At 53.3% G+C, this 6,265-nt stretch overlaps 1 pseudogene; it reads left to right on the forward strand.

Annotated features, from left to right (window-relative positions):
* The first annotated feature begins 3,647 nt into the window (after positions 1-3,647).
* On the forward strand, positions 3,648-5,360 carry LOC116890786 (annotated as a pseudogene).
* Positions 5,361-6,265: the final 905 nt, after the last annotated feature.

A 6,265-nucleotide genomic window follows, 5' to 3' on the forward strand; every position in this document is an offset into this window, starting at 1 on the left:
AGTCAGGTTCAGAGGGTGTGGGTAAATGAAGTTAAGAAATGAGGGCCACACCTGGAAGACACCAGTCCCAAGGAACTGTCACCTTTAAGCTGAGGAGAGCAGACTGGGCTTGCAGGAAGTAAGAGGGGCCAGGATGAGAAGGGAGAGGCCAAGGTGGGAAAGGTGCTGATCAGGGGTGAGACACTGGCTTTATAGAAGTAGGTTGCGTAGCAGCCTGGGAGGAAGGAAATATGGCGAGACCTCTGAAAGGGTTGTGAGTCTCAACAGGGAGATTTGGAGTCTTGGGTCTTAAGGGGTCTTGCAAGCTCTGCTCCTGAGATGTGGAGATCTAGGTGAAAAAGCTATAAAACCTGTGAAAAACGATGACCAGTCAGCAAGGTCCCTGTTTCCATAGGTTAAATGTAGCTCTCAGTCATCATCAAATAAGCTTCCTTTTACAGCACATGAGAACCATTACAGAAATCCATAAATGGTCAAAATGTAGAGAACAACTGGCTGTGGGTTACCTACCCCATCTGATGTATTTATTCGGCCATCTCCATACAAACAACTCAGGAGACATGGAGGAAGGAGGGGCAGAAAGATGAAGAGAGTCAGAGGATCAGGAAGTCTGTGATAGTCTAGTGTCCTCTACACATGGCCAGGGAGTGACCCCTATGAGATCTCAGCAATGTGGTTGCCTACACGAGATCTGAAAAATGACATCACCAACTGATCAATGCCAATGTGGATGGGGAACAAAGGCTCCACCTAACTGAAGAACTGTGGGCAAATAAAGCTATATACATTAGAATCTGTTTTCTCAGGACGAAACTCCTAATGGATTATCCGATTCCAGAAGTGGTCAGTTCTAATCACATAGGAACATTTTTATGGATTCAGGGTGTGTACCTATGCAAACCACTAATAATTAAAAGAAAGGAGTCACAGAAGTTTGGGAGGGGGCAGACGAGGAATTGGGAGTTGGAGTGGGGAAGAATTGGTGGAATGATATAAATACAGCTTTCATGTATGAAATTCTTTTAAAAAATGAATTAAAAAATCTGTTGAAAGCCTAGGTAGATGACCAGGACTGAGTGGCTTTTTCCAGTCCCCAGCCTGAACAGGACGAACATCAGCAGGTGATGGCCCGCGGTCCTACAGGGTCTCAGAGTAATAACCTGTGTGGACCTTCACCAAGGCCGGGGCTCTCAGGACTGTCACTCCCACTGCCCTTCTATACCAGCCCCTTCACTTGGTGTGCAGGAGAATGAAGGACGTCTCTCTCCATTGTAGGCTTGACAAAAAGAGTGGGAAGGAAGTGTGGAGAGAAAAGGCTCAGTAGTTAAGAGCACCTGGGAGGCATTCCCAGCCGTCCTGCGGGCTCACCACCATCCAGCAACTCAGTTCTAGGAGGCCTGGCACTTCCAGTCTGACCTCTCGGGTTTCAAAGCATACACATGTTGCATAGACATACTTGCACTCACATGCAGATGTGTGTGTGTGTGTGTGTGTGAGTGTGTGTGAGTGTGTATTATGTGTGTGTATGTGAGTGTGTATGTGTGAGTGTGTGTGTGAGTGTGTGTGAGAGTGTGTGTGAGTGTGTGTGAGGTGTGTATGTGGTGTGTGTGTGGCATGAGGTGTGTGTGTGTGTGTGTGTGTGTGTGAGAGAAGATCTGGGAAGGAATCTGGTGATGTGGCTCAATTTTGCTGGGTGTCTAAGAATGTGACCTAGCATGTATATATATGGGACCCTGGGTTCAATCTCAAGCATCACATACAATGGTATGGTGGTGCATGCCTATAATCTATCTGGGGATAGAAGAAGATGGATAAGAAGTTCTAAAGTTCACAGTCATCCTCAGCTACATAGTGAATTACAGGCTAGCCTAAGGGCTGCAGGAGACCCTCACCACCACCACCACCACCCTAAATGGAGAGAAAATTTTAAAAAAAAAAAAAAAAAAACCTTAGGGAAAGGCAGGGAAGCAGTGGGTTCTGAACAGGGAGGGTCTGCAGATCAAGCCTCCTCAAAGCGCCAGGATACAAACTTTTTTTGCATTTCTTTTGTATGTTGTATGCATGCTCATGTGTGTGAGATAGGCACAGGTGTGTATGGGGTCAGAGGATGTCTTGGATGAGGTTCCTTCCCTTCAGCCTGTTTGAGATAGAATCTGTTGTTCATTTTTTGCAGTCCTGGGGCTAGCTAGCCTGGGAGTTCAGAAGGGATTCTCCTGTTCCTTCTTCCCCTCTTGAGTTTATATGGGTTCAGATTTGAACTCAGGTCCCTCCACACTGAAACAAGTACTTTAAGAACCTCAGACCAACTGCTTCCTTTTCTATTTGGATTTTCCAAATGGCAGAGAAGTGACTTGACTCATCAAGGGCTCTTAGCAGACACCCAGGAGTTTGAGCTCAACCCACTTCCCCAGCAAAATTGGTCAAAACGCTAGTTTGAAGATACAGTCTCGAAAGAATCCTGGAGAGTCACAGAGCCAGCCCAGGCAGCCCACACTGGCAGTAAAAAGGCTCCATAGCAGGTGAAAACAGAAGAAGTGCTGGTTTTGGTAGCCCTCCCCAGTCATATGCCCCAAGAAAGTAACTCCAGGTTACTGCCGGCTGGATCGACCACCAGAACCCTAGTGGTCGTGCTGGCTCATGGGCGTCTAGTCATTGAAGGAAAATGGGCTTGCTATGGCCTTGAGGGCACAGTTCTGGGACAGTGGGACAAAACTGGACTTTCAAGGTTAGTGCATGTCTCTTCCCCTTTCCCTCCTCTGCCGGCCTCAGGGAAGGATGGGACTGAGAGCCTGCTGGAATCCTAAAGTGTTGCTGAACAGCCTGGGAACTGAATAGAACTAGTCTGGATGGATTCAGGAGGCACCATCAGGAAAAGAGATTTGACTTGGAGAGCTGGCTGTAAAAGTGCAGATAGATGACAGCGTGAGAAAGGGGAGGGGGGGCAGAGGGGAACTTGATTGTATTTCTCAGGTCAGGCACCTGGTCCTGGAGATCATACAAAACCAGAGGCAGGGGGGGTGTGCATGAGGGACTATGGGTAAAGGTGCCAGGAACATGAAATTTCCCATTATAGGTGAGGGACATACTCAAGCTCTCCTCACTTGAAAGGGGCTGGGGTATGCTCCTCAATGTGTGTGGACACACAGGTCCTGGAGGAGGGGCAGGTGGGGCGGAGTGGGCGTGGGCCTTGTGCAGAGACCTCCCCCATCTTTGGAGCCACGCGCCAGGCGTACCTTTCCTTCTGCCCCAGCATGGGACCCGCGCCAATGGTGTCATTGTGACAGGTGATCCCAGATTGGCTGAGACCCCGGCTCCCTGACCTCCTCCATAGAGGGAGGGACATGGGTGCAGGTTTGTGGCTCGTGCAACCCTAGGGGTCATGCGCACTTCTACCTCTTTGGCCACCAAAGCCTAGTCCGTTCTTCACCCGGCTGCAAGCGCTGGGTGTGCAGGAGACCTGCAGCTCTTAGGGCTTAGGACCCAGAGCACTGGAGCCAGTGGGAGGTTCCTGTGGAGTACATTCGGACCTCTCTCAGCCCCAGCAGAGTGCAGGGACGTGCAGGCCGCAGTTCAGGATCTGCACTCGAGACTTGTCGAGGGACGCATTAAGCTAACATCTGCTCAGGCATGGGGATGCGTCAGTGGCCATGAACTGCACCCGGGAAGGTGTGGGGTGGAAGCGCGCGCGGTGTCAGCTTGCAGAATGTGAACTAAGGGGAGGGTGAAGCGTGGCGGGAGGGCAGGGCAGAAAGGAAGGGCGTGAGAAGGAGGGCGGTGGCGGGCGGCGGAGAGTTATCTATACTTTTAAAGACCGCTTGAGCCGTAAAAGGGGGACCTGGGGGGCGCCTGACCGCACGCGCAGGACACGGGCGTACCACGCTTCCCTACTCTTTCAGACTTTAACTGGTACAGGGTCCCCACCAAGGCTCCAGAGGCTAGCGACGCGTGCCCCTAGGGAATCCTGCAGCAGTGCCCTGCCTGGGGTGGGGTGAAGGTGCGAACGTCCTTCCCCACCCGGTTCCTCATGACACTTTTCCTGGCGCACCGAAACCCGTGGCGGGCCCGGCGCTGAATGCAAAGCTTGATGGACGGCGGCGCGCTGCCCAGACTCAATGCCCACCTCGTCTGGGTCGCTGGGCCTGCACTGCTCGGCGGAGACCCCGTCCCCCGGAACTGCTTCCGCTGCAGCCGACGGCGGCGATCCGGGCAGCCGAGGGCCAGCAGCAGCTCCGGCGGCCGTGGCACGCATGAGCGTGAAGCGCAGCCGCGTAAAGCTGGTAAACTTGGGCTTCCAGGCGCTGCGGCGCGCGGTGCCACGGCAGCGCCAACAAAGAAGCTGGTAAAGGTGGAACGCGCTGCGCTCCCGGTAAATACATCCGTGCGCGCTGCAGCGGCTGCTAGCAGAAACACGACGCGGTGCGTGCTGCGCTCTCTGGGGTCTATTAACCCCGCTACTCGGCCGTCCGATGTGTGCACGCAGCCCTCCGCCTCCCCTGCCAGCGCGTCTCTGTCCTGCCTCTCCTACATCCCCAGACCGCCATTGCTCAGCCTACCTCTCGCGCTCCGCCTGCTCGTCAGAGGACAGCAGCTGCGGGGAGAGATTTGCCCGATGGGGCAGATGTTTGGCTTTTCCCAGTGGTTGGGGCTACTGGGCACCCCCCACACTCCTAAGGTAAGTTCCAGGGTGGTGGGGAGGAGGAGGCGGTAAAAGGAGACACGTGGTGGGCAGGCCTGGCACTTAGCGCCACGGGGACCCAGTGCAGCCAGGCTCAGCCAGGGCGATCCTTGCATTTAGCGCACGCCTTCATTTTTCCTCCTTTTTCAAGCCCTGAGCAAGACCGGCGTTTTGTTTGTCAGGATTACCAAAACTCTCTCCGAGCTCTGCTGTGGGTGGGGGAGGGGGCAGCCAGGAGGGAGCAGCCTCAGGGCCGGAGCCAGCAGGTCCCAGTCTGTCAAGCCCCAGCCAGAGTCAGGTGCTGGAGGCAGGGTGAGTTGCATTGCAAAATCGCGTCCTGGGCCGGGGTGCAGTGGAAGTCTGCTGGGGCGGGCCCCTCCTGAGTCACCTGCAGGCCAGCCCCTGAGTGTGCCCCTTAATCAGCGCCTCAGGCAGGCAGATCTTGGCACCAGGCTGAGACTCAAAACCAACAAACAAATACAAAACTGCCTTGGGAGGTGGGGCGGAGTCACTTTCATTTAACACCTTTTTATCTTCCTCACAGCTCGTCCTAGGGTGTCCCTGGTGGACCTACCTGCGTTTACTTGCCCAGAAACCTAGGCCCATGCCTTACCCGTACTTTCTAGTGCAGCCTGACCAAATGCCAAGTACTGACCTCTGCTCAGCCTCCACGCCCGCGGAATGACATCTTCCATCTCCCAATCCTTGCCGAACCAGGACTTGGAAATTTCTCAGGAGAAAGAATTTTACAGTGACAGTCTGCTTTTTATCAATTAACTTGAACTGCTGGAGGACTCTGCTGAAAATATGAAGAATTATTTTTATACAAAGGATCCTTAAGCTTGGAGCACAATAAAGATGACCTCTGTCTCTCACCCCCCACTGTCTAGAACTTTCCAACCTGGCCAAAGTGTGGACCGGTCGGGCCCTGAGGGCAAGATGCCTGGCTGCACCCTTCTTCCTCTTCCGAAGCCTATCCTGACGCTGATGTTTGGCCAGTATGGGAACCCTGCTATTGCAAAGTGTACTATTCTATAAAAGTTGTTTTTCATTGGTGTTTGCAGTGCCTTCTACCCGTCTCACCCTCTTGTGTCACCCTTGTTCCCCAGGTGCAGTCTAGGCAGGGGCAGATATCACTGGCTGAGACTTCTCTTGAGACCTACATTGCATGGGTGCCTTCTCTAGCCATCTCCCCACAGATGCAGGAGCAATTCAGACACCTTGGAGGGCAAGCGCTTTCCTGCAGATGTCTGCGAGTCAGTATCCGCCCTCCAGGATGGCTCTCCTCTGGGAAGGATCTGTGTGAGAGGGGCAAGGGTAGGGTGCTAGGCTGAAGGTAGATCTCTGGATTGTGGGCATCTCCAGGCCCGGGTCTCTCTTCCTTACCACCTAGTTGGCCCTTGGCAAATTGCCTTATTTGCAAGTGGTATTGAGCCTAAACCTACCTTCTAGGTTTTGGACAACCTGCCCATGCGCTTGCAGCCAACATGTGCTGGGCTCCCGTGCTGACTGCTAGCGTCAGTGACCATAGTGAGGCCCTGCAGATAGATCTCTACTTTAAGATTCTCTACTGAGCAGGGAAGACCTGGA

Source organism: Rattus rattus, chromosome 2 (genome assembly GCF_011064425.1).
Source record: "Rattus rattus isolate New Zealand chromosome 2, Rrattus_CSIRO_v1, whole genome shotgun sequence".
In the NCBI taxonomy this organism is placed as follows: Eukaryota; Metazoa; Chordata; class Mammalia; order Rodentia; family Muridae; genus Rattus; species Rattus rattus.